This window comes from Puma concolor, chromosome A1, assembly GCF_028749965.1.
Source record: "Puma concolor isolate L17-30 chromosome A1, mPumCon1.1.hap2, whole genome shotgun sequence".
Taxonomy (NCBI): domain Eukaryota; kingdom Metazoa; phylum Chordata; class Mammalia; order Carnivora; family Felidae; genus Puma; species Puma concolor.
This window is the reverse complement of record NC_141667.1, coordinates 70,013,385-70,028,476: the sequence shown is the minus strand read 5'-3', so window position 1 is coordinate 70,028,476 and position 15,092 is coordinate 70,013,385.

The window sequence follows — 15,092 nt, the reverse complement described above, 5'->3', positions numbered from 1 at the left end:
TTTGAGGTAATTTTTTAAACTCTGAGTCTCAATTTCCTCTACTTTAAAATGAAACTAATAGCAGTTACCAATTGTGAGGATTGTATTAAGCAATGTATGTCAAACACCTGGAATGTACAGGGCAGCTCGGGAAATGGTATCTGTGCATTGTCCTAATATGTAGCTCATCTGAGTGTCAAAGACGAGCATCCTTATAAAACTGTCCTAATGTTTTAAGGATTTGGAAAGTAAGCTTATATTCAATTTGTCCCTAATTTTTATGGTTTTATATCATTCCCATTTTTCTTGCATTTTCCCTATGCTTCGTAGTCTCAATGTTCCAAATATTTAATACCAAAAGCTTCTCCTCCTGGTTTTTCAATCACTGTAGCTTACAATAGTTACATTTGAAACTTATAGGAAGTCTCTGTAATCTCTGTAGTTACATTCTACTTTGTGAACATAATAACACCAGTTGTTGCTGGATGGTGAGTGCACAGACATTTCTAGAATAGCTCCAGTGTTCTGAAGGAGCTATTTTATTCAGAGGTCACAAATTCTTCCCCATGTCGATTCTAATTCACTTTCAACAAATGATTACAGTAGCCAAATATATCCAGCCAAATATACTGTTTGTTCATAGTATTCAGAGAGTTCTGATATTTGTTTGTTTGCAGAGTATATATGTAACTTAGCCAGAATACAAAACTCCTAGAAAGGTCCAAAGTTAATATTCATCTAGTATTCAACTAAAGCTCTTAGCAAGCATCAAATATAGTCAGTGCTCAATAAACACATGTTGATTGGTAAAGGACTAATCAGACACTGGATTAGATAAAGGTTGAGGAAGAACAAAGAATCAGTAGGTAAGAGCTAGAAGGGAAAGGAGAGATGGAAACAAACTTCAAAGGGTGAACATTCTGGAAAACCTTGCAAGTGAAAAAATAACTTAGGAAGTGCATGATTATGAGTAATTGTTCGCAGGTCATTGATGATGTAGAGAGAATGTATGTATGATATAAACCAGAGCTGCAAGCCAGCTGATTTAATTTTTTTTGTTAGCAGTGGCACAGACTATAAAATATTTATGTTCATACTCTAAATATGTATTCCTGGAGTAAATAAATAATTTACTGTTCAGGCTATAAATTATTTACTCAGTTATTCCAAATATATATACTATTTGCATTTTACTGAAAGTAAAACAAATAGACTGGTGGTCTTTTAGGGTTCTAAAATAAAAAATAAGGGGAAAAAATTAAGATGTAAGCTACAGTAGGAATTTTTCTGTAACATAGGAAAAAATACCAGAGAACACCTCTAGATACATTGGAAAACCAAGAAAACTTAGCCTTCCTTGTAGACAATATCAGCTTTACTTAATTTCCCAAATGCCCAACCGTGAATTATCTGGATTTTCATTGAAATTTCTGAGCTTGGCTTCTGGAAAGAAAACTTGGTACAACAAGAACTTCTTTTTTTAATTCCTTTAATTCCTTAAGGCTTACTCTGACTTCAGAGCAGTAAACAAGATAATGTCCTATTTGGGTTGTGTGTTCAGTAAAGTGTGGCTCTATGGTTGGCTCATTCTTTGGAATCCCTCTGCCGAAGATTTCAAATCTCCAGCAATGACTCAGAAGAAAGCTTCTTCTTGAATAAACTTGCTTTTTTATTAAGCATATTATCTTTTGGTTGGCCAAACAATTCAGACTCATTCCCTTGGCAAACAGAATTCTGAATTAGAGTCATTTTTGGACACATCTGTTCCCAATATCAAGCATAGAATCATGCCTTCTTGTCTCCCACACACAGGCTGAATGTGCCATACCGTGGCTTGTGGGAGTTGAATATACAGTGACGGAGGATGTGGGTCTGCTGCCCAGAGGCAGTAGATTCTACTGCACAGAATTCTTATCTTGATCCTTGAGACAAAACATGATGTTAATTTACAAATAAATGATTCTTCCTTATTAACAATTCCTCTGAGGAATATATTTCATACTGCATACTAACAAAGATAGCTTCTAGAGGTTTCCCTCTTTTATATAGGTGATGTTGGGCAAGTTAACTTCCGTGTATCTCAGTTTTCTCATCTTTAAAATGGTGATAATAATGTTATATACCACGGGCTTGTTAAGAGGATTAAAAAAGTTAAAATACACAAAACACTTCAATAATACCTTGTACATAGTAAGTGTTCAATGGGTGTTAGATGTTGTTATTGTTGTTATGGGTTAATATTAGTTTTATTTATTAAATTCTGAGGTTAACAAATGAATTTTCATTTTGTTTCCTTTGCCTCAGGAGACATGACCTAAAAAAAATGTTGCTGTGGCCAATGTCAGAGACATTACTGTCTGTGCTCTCTTACAGGATTTTTATGGTTTTAAGTCTCAAAGTCTTTAACCCATTTTGAGTTTATTTCTGTGTATGGTGTAGGAAAGTGGTCTAGTTTCATTCTTTTATATGTAGCTGTCCAGTTTTTCCAACACCATTTGTTGAAGAAACTCTCTTTTTCCCATTGCATATTCTTTCCTTCTTTGTCATAGATTCATTGACCTATAATTATGGATTTATTTCTGGGCTCTCTAGTCTGTTCCATTGATTTGTATGTCTGTTTTTATGCCAATACCATACTGTTTTGATTACTACAAATTTGTAGTATATCTTGAAATCTGGGATTGTCAGACCTCCAGTTTTGTTCTTCTTTCTGAACATTGCTTTGGCTATTTATGGTCACATGTGGTTCCATACAAATATTAGGATTGTTTGTTCTAATTCTGTGAAGAATGCTGTTGGTATTTTGATAGACATTGCATTAAATCTGTAGATTGCTTTGGGTGGTATGGACATTTTAACTATATTTCTCCTCCCAATCCATGAGCATGGAGTATCTTTCCATTTGTTAGTGTCATCTTGAGTTTCCTTCATTGGTGTTTTATAGTTTTCAAAGGTCTTTTCCTTGGTTAAGTTAATTCCTAGGTATTTTATTATTTTTAGTACAACTGTGAATGGGACTGTTTTCTTCTCTTTCTGCTGCTTCATTATTAGTGTATAGAAATACAACAGATTTATGTATATTGATTTTGTATCCTGTGATACTAGAACAAAATACATCACTTCTTGTACTTTTTTGGTGGAGTCTCTTTAGGGTTTTCTATGTAGAGTATCAAGTCATCTGAAAATAATGAAAGTTTTACTTCTTCCTTACCAAGTTTGATGCTTTTTTTTTTCTGTTTCCTGTCTGATTGCTGTGGCTAGGACTTCTAGCACTATGTTGAGTGAAAATGATGGGAGTGGACATCCTTGTCTTGTCCCTAATCAAAATAAAACCTTTTTGAACAGCAAAGGAAGCTATCAACAAAACTAAAAGCTTTATAACCTACTGAATGGGAGAAGACATTTGTAAATGACATATCTGATAAAGAGTTAATTTTCAAACAAGACCATATACAACTTAGCACCAGAAAAACAAATAATTCAATTAAAAATGGGCAGAAGACATGAACAGACATTTCTCCAAAGAGCATATACAGATGGCCAACAGACACATGAAAAGATGTGCAACATTACTCATCATCAGGGAAATGCAAATCAAAACCATAATGAGATATCACCTAACACCTGTCAGGATGGTGAAAATCAAGAACACAAGAAACAAGTAAGTGTTGACAAGAATGTGAAGAAAAAGGAACCCTACTGCATTGTTGGTATGAGTGCAACTGGTACAGCCACTGTAGAAAATAGTATGGAATTTCTCCAAAGATTTAAAAATTAGAACTATCATATGGGGGTGCCTGGGTGGCTCAGTCGGTTAAGCACCTGACTTCGGCTCAGGTCATGACCTCACTGTTCATGAGTATGAGCCCCGCATTGGGCTCTGTGCTGACAGCTCAGAGTCTGGAGCCTGCTTTCAATTCTGTGTCTCCCTCTTTCTCTGCCCCTCCCCCACTCACACTCTGGCTCTCTCTCTCTCTCTCAAAAATAAATAAACAATAAATAAATTTAAAAAAAAAATAAAGAAAGAGTTACCATATGGTCCTGTAATTCTTTTACTGGATATTTATCTAAAGAATATGAAAACACTAATTTGAAAGGATATATGCACCCCTATGTTTATTGCAGCATTATATACAATAAATAAAGCTGGAATCAGCCCAAGTGTACATCCATAGGTGAATGAACAAAGATGTGATCTAGATATTCAATGGAATATTAATCAGCCATAAAAAAATAATGAAATGTTGTCATCTGCAACAATGTGGAGGTATTTAGAGGGTATAAGCTAAGTGAAATAAGTCAGTCAAAGACAAATACCATATGATTTCACTCATACGTGGAATTTAAGAAACAAAACAAAGAAAAAGACAAATAAAAGACTCTTTTTAAAATTTTTTTATTTATTTTTGAGACAGAGAGAGACAGAGCATGAGCGGGGGAGGGGCAGAGAAAGAGGGAGGCACAGAATCCAAAGCAGGCTCCAGGCTCTGAGCTGTCAGCACAGAGCCTGATGCTGGGCTCGAACTCACAGAGTGTGAGATCATGACCTGAGCTGAAGTCATGAGTCACACAGAGTGTGAGATCATGACCTGAGCTTTACTGACTGAGCCACCCAGGCACCCCAACAGACTCTTAAATATAAATAACAAACTGGGGGCACCTGGGTGGCTCAGTCAGTTAAGCGTCTGACTTCGGCTCAGGTCATGATCTCGCAGTTTGTGAGTCTTAAAAAAATTTTAAGAGCAAACTGGTAGTTGCCAGAGGGGAAGTGGGTGGGAGGATGGGTGAAACAGGTAAAGGAGATGAAGAGTATACTTATTGTGACGTGCGCTAAATAATGTATAGAATTAGTGAATTACTATATTGTACACCTGAAACTAATGTAGCACTATGTTAATTATAGTGTAATTAAAAAATAAATTGTAGAGGCGCCTGGGTAGCTCAGTTGGTTAAGCATCCGACTTCAGCTCAGGTCATGATCTCACAGTTCGTGAGTTCGAGTGCCGCGACGGGCTCTGTGCTGACAGCTCAGAGCCTGGAGCCTGCTTTGGATTCTGTGTCTCCCTTTCTCTCTGCCCCTCCCCTGCTCATGCTCTATCTCTCTCTGTCTCAAAAATAAATAAAAACATAAAAAAAATTTTAAATAAATTTTATATTGTAATATAGCTTAAGGTCTGGAACTGTGATGCCTCCAGTTTTGCCTTTCTTTTTCAACATTACTTTGGCTATTTGGGGTCTCTTCTGTTTCCATACAAATTTTAGGATTTTTTGTTCCAGCTCTGCGAAGAATGGTGGTGTTATTTTAATAGGGATTGCATTGAATGTGTAGATTGCTTTGGGTAGTATTGATTTTTTCTAACAATGTTTGTTCTTCCAATCCATGAGCATGGAATGTTTTTCCATTTCTTTGTGTCTTCTTAAATTTCTTTCATAAACTTTCTATAGTTTTCAGAGTACAGATCTTTTACCTCTTTGATTAGGTTTATTCCTAGGTATCTTATGGTTTTTGGTGCAGTTGTAAATAGGATCAATTCCTTGATTTCTCTTTCTGCTGCTTTGTTATTGGTGTATAGAAATGCAACCAATTTCTGTATGTTGATTTTATATCCAAAGATGCTCCACATCACGCATTATCAGTGAAATACAAATCAAAACCACAATGAGATACCACCTCACCCCTATAAGAATGTCTAAAAAGAACAGCTCAGGAAACAACAAATGCTGGCAAGGATGCGGAGAAAGGGAAATCCTTTTGCACTCTTGGTGGAAATTCAAATTGGTGCAGCCCCTCTGGAAAACGATACAGAGTTTCCTCAAAAAATTAAAAATAGAACTACCGTACAACCTAGCAACTGTACTACTAGCTATTTATCTAAAAGATACAAAAGTGCTGATTTGAAGGGGCACATGCACCCCCATGTTTATAGCAGCACTATCAGCAACAGCCAAATTATGGAAAGAGCCCAAATGTCCACTGACTGATGAATGGATAAAGAAGACATGGCATGCATATGTATATGTATATATGCATACATGTACACACATATATATGTATATACACACATCAATATGTATATATGTATATAATGGAACACTACTCAGTGATCAAAAAGAATGAAATCTTGCCATTTACAACAAAATGGATGGAACTAGAATGTATTATGCTAAGCGAAATAAGTCAGGCAGAGAAGGACAAATAACATGATTTCACTCATATGTGGAATTCAAGAAATGAGCTAAACCATAAGAAACTCTTAAAAACTGAGAACACTTAAAAACTGAGACACTTAAAAACTGAGAACAACTGAAGGTTGGTGGGGGATGGGAGGGAGGACAGGGTGGGTGATGGGTATTGAGGAGGGCACCTGTTGGGATGAGCACTGGGTGTTGTATGGAAACCAATTTGGCAATAAATTTCATATTAAAAAAAAAAAAAGAAATGTAACAGATGAACATAGGGGAAGGGAAAGAAAAATAAATAAAAACAGAGAGGGAACCAAACCATAACAGACTCTTAAATACAGAGGGGAGGTGGGTAGGGGGATGGGCTAAATGGGTGATAAGCATTAAGGAGGGCACTTATTGGGATGAGCACTGGGTGTTATATGTAAGTGATGAATCACTGGGTTCTACTCCTGAAACCAGTACTACACTATATGTTAACCTGAATTGAGATACATAAATTTAAAATTAATTTATTAATTTTAGGGGTGCCTGGGTCTCTCAGTCAGTTGAGTGTCAGCTTGGTTGATTTCAGCTTAGGTCAAGATCTCACAGTGTGGGGTTTGAGCCCCATGTTAGGCTCTGTGCTGACAGCACGGAACCTGCTTGGAATTTTCTCTCTCTGTCTCTCTCTGCCCCTCCCTTGCTTATGCTCTCTCTAAATAAATAACAAACAAACAAACAAATAAATAAATCATCTTTTAAAACTAAAGGAATCTTCCTTATAAATTTTGGTAATTAGGGTAGTATGAGCCATGTTATATGATCAGTAAATACATTTTGAATAAATTAATAGGTGGTTATGTATGAATAAATGGATTAATTAACAAATTAACAGATGGAGTGAGATGCATACATCAGCACAGTGAGCTATTAAATTCTTGAGAAATCAGGGTAACTGACTTTCAGCATGTACACACATGTATAACTATATAATATAATTGTTATATAATTAATAACTTATAACAATGTATGTATCATTTAACCAGAGATCCCTTTGTCAATCCTGAATAGATAAAATTTACCCCCACTTTGACAAAGAATTGAAAAAATGTTGGTCTGATTTTACTATGTGATAGGCTGATGCATTTACCTAGAAATTTGTAAAAATGGTGCTCTCAGAAAGGATAATTTAACATCTTGGTAGCCTTTTGATGTTACATTGTTGGGTTTCCCTTACAAGCTTCATACCAGTGAACCTATATTACAAACAATAATCTTTGGGTGATGGAATAACGACAACAGGTCTCTGTCCTAGGAACAGCCATACTTACCTTTCTGTGGAAACTCTAGTGTCACTGTGTCTTCCTACTCCTTCATTGATAATACTGCTACCAGGAAATCTGAGAACATGCAGTGTGATAGAAGTTTATCTGGTTAGAACTTGTGGCAGCCAAAGGGGGAAAGCAATGGCAACATTTCTCTGAGTTTCCCATGAGCAATCCAGGGCCCAGATCTGGGCTAGGCTTGACGCAGTTGCCAGCCTATTATAATGGGTAGGGTGAGGAGTTGCCTGGATCACAGCTAGGTAAAAAAAAAAAAAAAAAAAAAAAAGTCAGTGTTGTCAGATGAGAACCATTGGTGGCAAGAGAAAGAAGTAGCCTATCTTATCAACAGGCTATCACAACCTCAGCTTGAGCGTAAGAGGGGAGGGTGGAAGACAACAACAAAGAATCTGTCCTATGAAGACTCAAAAAGGGAACTTTCCTTGCTCTGCTTATTTCTCTATGTACAAGGATTGGGGGTGAGTGCAGAGAAGAATATTCATCTAACCTTGATCTGGCCTAAAACTCTTTCTTGGTCCTCACTTCTTCCTTGATATTCACTCTGTCCCTGAGCCTTATCAAGTTAGTGTTATTAACTATAACTAATGGGCTATCCCAAAGGGAAAGAATAAATATTCTTTATTTATTTAATGGGTGGAATAAAGGAAAGAGTGAGACACAAGGATGGGGTGTGGTAGGGACCTCCCTTGTGTGTAACACTTTTTCATAAAGCTGTGTCAACATTTTGATTTGAACGTCATATCAAAATACTTTCACCTCAGTTATTTTTACTTTTAGCAACTTTCCAATGAGAATTGATATGTTTCCGTACATATTCATTAACAGAGATAATGCTTTATGTCACTAAATTTTTTTCCATATAATTTAGAGTTCAAAGTTCCATAAGTATCTGCCTCCTCTTCTGTTTTTCTTTTAAAAAATTCTTTGATCTGTAGGAGTTAAAATATTAATACTGCTTTTCCTTAAGATAGTGAGTGATTTTTATTTTCTTTTGTGTGCTTTTGTGTACTTTCGAAATATTATACAAAGGACTTCCATCACAGTAGTAATCAGAAAAAAACTATTAAAGTCATAATGGAATTGCAAAAGAAAAGCACACAATACTTCCCATGAGGCCCACCTCTGGCTTTCTTCCATGAAAACATTTTCTCTCTGCATGTGAGTTACAAGAAATTGCTCAATGCTTTGTTATTCTCATTTCCATTAAATCTCTCTTTTACATGACCCCCCCCCCCTCATTTCATCACCTCTGCTTCTATTCTTGTAATAAGATAGTTCATGGAGGGAAAAATAAAGATGCTGTTTGTCATTGGTGCTATTAGACACTTCCTCCAACTGTATGGTATTGATTGCTACTCTGTACACTCAACTGCACCTCCTTACTGTCTTACTCTCCCCCCATCTGATCACTTCACATTTTGTAGCTGGGCATGAACATAAAAGGAGAAAGCCAGACACCTCCTTCCATCTCCTCCACCTCTGGAGCCGCCTCCAGTTTGGCACAGGATCAATGAGAGTGATGCTTAAGTCATGCTCAGTTTCTTCCTCTCCTCAGCATGATACATGGAAAACACTTCGCTTTCTTGGTTTCCATTCATGCCTAGCCATTAGCTCTTGGAAACTGATTTTTGGTCGTTTACCCTTGTTTATTTCTTAACAATTCAAAAGAGAGCAAAGATGCCTTTTCTATACTCCTTACACTTTCTATGTTCACTGCTAATTCACTGTCTGGGCTGAGTTGCTTAGAGAATGTTGCTGCCTTGGTAGGCTACTTCTCTGTTTTTCCTACCCTTAAGTCTTTCTTTCAGGAATGGTGTTTAGCTTTACTGGGCCAGGTACTTTACTCCGTGGAGCATCTGGGTGTGGCTGACAATTGCTGGATCTCAGTTTCTTCCCTACCTCCCATCCATTGTTCCTCTTTATTAATCATTTCCAGGTCCTTTCTTATTAAAGAGTATTCACAGTGAGACTGCTAGAAAGAAATTTCACAGTCAGATCATAGGAAAGAAAGGAAGAGCCACCTTTGGGAAGAGGAAAGCTACATATATTGGAGACCTAAACAACCCATACTGTGATTCCTGGAAAACATTCTGAGGAAATGTCCTGACTCTAAATACTTTCTCCCAACAGGGCGCCTGGGTGGCTCAGTCAATTGAGCATCTGACTTCGGCTCAGGTCATGATCTCATGGTTCGTGGGTTCAAGCCCTGTGCTGGGCTTGCTGCTGTCATTACAGAGCCCACTTTAAATCCATTGTCCCGCTCTCTCTCCGCCCCTCCCCTACTCATGGTCTCTCTCTCTCTCTCTCTCTCTCTCTCTTAAAAATAAACATTTAAAAAAAAAACTTTCTCCCATCAGGCATGGAGTGATTAATGAAGAGTCATCTACTGTTCTGTCTGTTGGAACACCTTCCCCTTACACACCTGCCTGACCAATTTCTACTCATCTTTCAAGGTTCAGCTCAAACAACTGTAATCCTTGGAATTAGTTGTTTCTTCCTCCCTTAACTCCAATAAATACCTTCACCTATAGCCCACTCCTGTTTAGCTAGGTGAACTATCCTTAAACTCAGTTTACCATAGTCTTTATCATCTTACACTGAAATTATTTATTTTTCCACTAGACTGTGAGAACATTCAAGGGAGGTTTCGTTTCCTTTTTATCCTTGATACCCAGCATGAGCTTGGAGCACAGTAGCATTTCCATATGTGTGGAAAGGATAGAAGTTTGTGGGTCTGGTTCTTCTGTTGCAGGTTTACAGACGTAGAACCCATGGCAGAGGACAAAGGCCATACTATGTTACAGAAGTTCCTCCCTGTTGATTCAAGTGGCTAGTGACATCTTTTGCTTGTTTGGAAATGTGAGTTGCAGATAGGGTCAGGTTTTCCTGAAGATAAGTCTCCATTTAGCCTCTGGGGCTCCATTGCAAGGTTCTCTTCATGGAAGAGACTGAACTGTACCACTGTGCTCTTCTTTTCCAACTGTCGGCTTTGGCAATGTTATGCAACTTTCGTTTTTTAAAATGTTTATTTATTTATTTATTTTTTTTATTCTTTTTTTAATTTTTTTTTTCAACGTTTATTTATTTTTGGGACAGAGAGAGACAGAGCATGAACAGGGGAGGGGCAGAGAGAGAGGGAGACACAGAATCGGAAACAGGCTCCAGGCTCCGAGCCATCAGCCCAGAGCCCGACGCGGGGCTCGAACTCACGGAGCGCGAGATCGTGACCTGGCTGAAGTCAGACGCTCAACCGACTGCGCCACCCAGGTGCCCCTGTTTATTTATTTTTGAGAGAGAGAGAGAGAGAGTGTGTGTGTGTGTGTGTGTCCACGCGCAAGTCAGGGAGAGGCAGAGAGAGATGAAGACACAGAATCTGAAGCAGGCTCCAGGCTCTGAGTTGTCAGCACAGAGCCCAGTGAGCCTGATGCAGTGTTCAGACTCACAAACCATGAGATCATGACCTGAGCTGACGTCAGGTACTCAACTGACTGAGCCACCCAGGTGCCCTGCAACTTTCATTTTGATCTATGTGATTCTTCATCTTCAGTGCTGGCAAGAGCAGGATGAGTAAGAAAAATGTCTCTAATGCTTCACAACAGCTTGGCAGTCCCCTGCAGCTTTGGAAATCCAGAGACAATCCCAACGTTGGCTGTGCAGTGACATAACTCCAAGTGTTTAGCTCTGAAAAATGAGTTCAGTTTCTGTCTGTGAGTTAACACTTTGCACACACTTTGTTGTTACTATGTGGAGACAGTGTCACAGGATAAAAATGCCAGAACTGAACAGGCTTCTTGACATCATAATCTTATTTTTCAAGAGAGGGCTGGTAACCTCTCTTGAGGTAGCCAGAGAAGTGAAGTTATTTGCGCCAGCTCACACAGCATTTGGTAATAAAGACTGAAACAAAATTGGAAGGCAGGTTTCTTGTGCCCATTCTAGTGTTTATTCTAAACACAGTTGACGGACTGAACGCTTTAGCCTGGGGGGGAGGGCTCATAGCTTAGAATGGGGTGGGGAAAAGTGGTGGTAGTGGTGGTGGTGAACTGTGCAAAGAATGGTATGTAACCTTAGGCAGCTCTGGAACCTCTCTGGGCCTTAGTTTCCTTGTCGTTAAAGTGTGAATGATAATAGCTACCCTACCAGCTGTTTTGAAGATTAGATGACATCATGTCAGTACACTGCCTGGCATAAAGCTTGGCCTTAGGGGACACTCAGTAAGCAAGGGCCCTTATTATCAAGCAACATGTGTTCCTCTTTGCCCCATTCCAGCTCCAGACAGCTTCCCAGGGGACAGTCAGTGCAGCAACCCACTGGCGACAAAGCATTCGTGCAGGACAGATCTGTGAAAGGGTTGAGAGCAAATCCAGTGTGTAAGAAAACAGCCAAACTCCCATAAAGCCTTATTATTTACACTGTTTATTAATAGCCCTGCTCCTCCTTCTCTCCCCCGGCAACAAATTAGGATCTGACTTGAGGTATCGCTCTGGGAAGGCAGGGCCTCGTGTGCATTTCTGCGGGGGGTATCTCCTGCATAATGCATCCTGGCATCTAAAGGGGGCCTGGATGTCTGCCCGCTCTCAGCTTCCTTTTGTATCTCCCATCATTACCCATAAAAGCCTTCATTATGATTCGGGTCCCCTTTATTGCACATATAAATAAAATCCGACAAAAGTGTAAGTAAATCCTTTAGTGGTAAAAGCTGATAGAAGAGGGCAAAAATTAATTTTATGCATGAAGAACCTCATTAAGTAGTTTCATGGAAATAAAAAGAACTGGCATCAGAGACTGGTGGGGTGCAGGCTTCTAGGGTCTGCAGGTTCTGCGGCCTTGCCAGGGAGGAGGCAGTGCACCCTGGCTGCTCTTCTTGGTGGCCTCCAGGATGCATGTGGCATCAGAGCCAAACCTTGTGGAAAAGGCTTTGATTCCAAGGCAGGCAAAGGCCCCCAAGGCCCTTCCACTCAGACTCTGGAGAAGGCCCCATGGATGTGAGTGGGAAGGGATCATTGATGGAGAGCCCTCAGAAACCCTGTGCCGGGCAGAGCAAGGCCAAGGCATACTCCTAAGAAAATAGCATTTGAGATGCCTACAGCTAGCTCTAACTCCTCCTCTGTCGGACCCTCCAGTGCTAATTTTACCACCACCTCCCTCTCTACCTGGGGGCTAATCTCAGGGGAGGATGAAGGGTAGGGTGGAGGCCAGCAAGGGGAGGGGAGAAGGGAAATGAGGTGCAATGGAGGTGGGTGGTCCAGAAAAGCAGGATTCATCTGCTGGGAGCAGGAAACGTATATACAGTAGGCTCATATGCTCTGATAGTGAGGTCCAAGCTTCAGTGACTGATTCCATATTCTTTTTTTTTAATGTTTATTAATTTTGAGAGAGAGAGAGAGAGAGAGAGAGAGAGAGAGCACAATTGGGGGAGGGGCAGATGGAGAGGGAGAGAGAGAATCCCAAGAAGGCTCTGTGCTGTCAGTGCAGATCCCCATGCAGGGCTCTATCTCATCAACTGTGAGATCATGACCTGAATCAAAATCAAGAGTTGGATGCTTAACCACCTCAGTCACCAAGGCACCCCTAGTTCTTAATTGATTGATACTTTCCATTTTTTCCCCGGTTTTCATTCATATCATGTGAGGGCAATGATGTGATCAATGTGTTTTGCTTACTTCCACCCTGGAAAAGAAATCATGGACATAGAAACAAAAGTAATCTGTTCAGTCCATCACCTTTCACTAGCTTTCTGCTTCCAGCCACTGTAGGTTCCAGCCTGGGCCATTCAGCAATACATGATGAGTTTGCCCTAGATGTAAAATAACTCATTATCAGCTCTTTGTGGTTTCAGTGTACAAAGACCATTTCATACATAAGTAGCTTATTGCAGATAGTTTTAATTGGTTGACTGTGTGTGTAAGTATAATAGGTTTTAATACTGAAAGTCTGTGGACAAGATAGGTTTTAAGAAAGGATTATGTTCTTGGCTTATTTTCCACCATGACTGCATGTCTCATGAGGAATAGACAATGAGATAACACGGGAGCTGTATTGGATATTAGAAAAAAGTAAGCAGTAAGAAGAGTAATAAAAACAGGAGGGAAAGAGCAATCCTTCAATAACAATTCCTTATTGGTGTTTAACTGTTCCAGGGAAGTTGCATCCGTAAATCCCTGAAACGTGCCGAGAAGACAACACACTAATGTTTGTCTTTGTGCTTGGGTTTTGACAGGGCAGAAATAGTATTAAAATAATGGTCAGAAGGGAATTGAATTCGGAAGCAGCGGGAAGTTTGAACTGAGTTCGAATCTCAGCTCTGTCTCTTAGTATGTTCAAGACCTTGCGTAAAATAGTTAATCTTTCTGGGCATCAGTCTGCTTAGAGTTCTTTTGAGGATTGTGGAAAGCTACACAGAGCTTGTTCTACCACAGGCTCTCCATAAATGACAGCTCTTAGGCGTCTTTAGGGAGCTGAGATTGGATGTGTAAGGTGAGCCAGATTGTAATCTCTGGGCCTTTTCCAACCATTTGCATCTGACTACTCCTTCATCTCACTGCATATCTTCTGTTCCATATGTCATGTCTTCGCTTTGATGAAAGTACCAAAGTGATTAGAATAAAGAGCAAATACATTTTTGAAATGTCAGCCCCAGAGCATTGTTTGGATATGGTTTCCAAGTTCCTTTCCAAATTGTTTTCAAAGAATTCAATTTTCTTTCTTAACTGTGCTTGCTGATCAAGGCACCTGCTTCATTGGTTGGGCTTGCCGTTGGCTTTACAAAACTGTCTTCATTATAAGCTGCAGCACAATTGCCTTGTTCTCAGTTGCTGGCTTTGCCTTTTGTTTTGGCCATGACCAAAAACATAATATTTTACCTATTAACACCTCATTTAAAATGAAAAAAATAGCTAAGTATCATGCATGCAATTTATTAGGGAATTTGTAATTAAGGGAAGATAGTTTTCTTTGGTAGTAAGATCATCAAATCTACCTAAGTTATTTGTTGCTCTTTTAGAAAACTGTGCTTTAAGGCAGGCTTAACGCTTTGCAAAATGCGAATTGAGCCATTTTTAACTAGGTTCTTCTTCATGCTCATTAACCTCATTGAACCATTGTTTGACAAAGGTGGAACATGAGGTGAAAGAAATATGGTATTCCAAACATCCCACCTTTTGTGGGACTTTAAAATATATGGGATGTTGGAACTCACTCCCACATATCCAGGTGTATAGCTTGGTAAGTTCTCTTGAATGACCCATGTATGGATGGCTTCCTTGTATCTGGGGAACATTACCCTAGTCCAAAACCCACATTTCACAATTGAGGCTATTAAGAGAAAAGAAGAATCAAAGCAACTATCAAGCTCACAGAGATAGATAATAGCAAACAGGTTTCTGCCTCCTGGGGCCATTCTGAATCCACTACTTTCCTACTGCTCCTTGGAACATTCGTTGATGTTATTATCTGCATGGAGTTTTAAAAATGATTTCTTTAACATATAACTAAAAATGTAACTTATCCTGAATCATAGAAAATAATATTACAATGTCAAAATGGCAGAGCACTATGGTTACAGTCGAAGATGCCTCCCAGGGAATCCAAGTTTGGAGAGAGAAT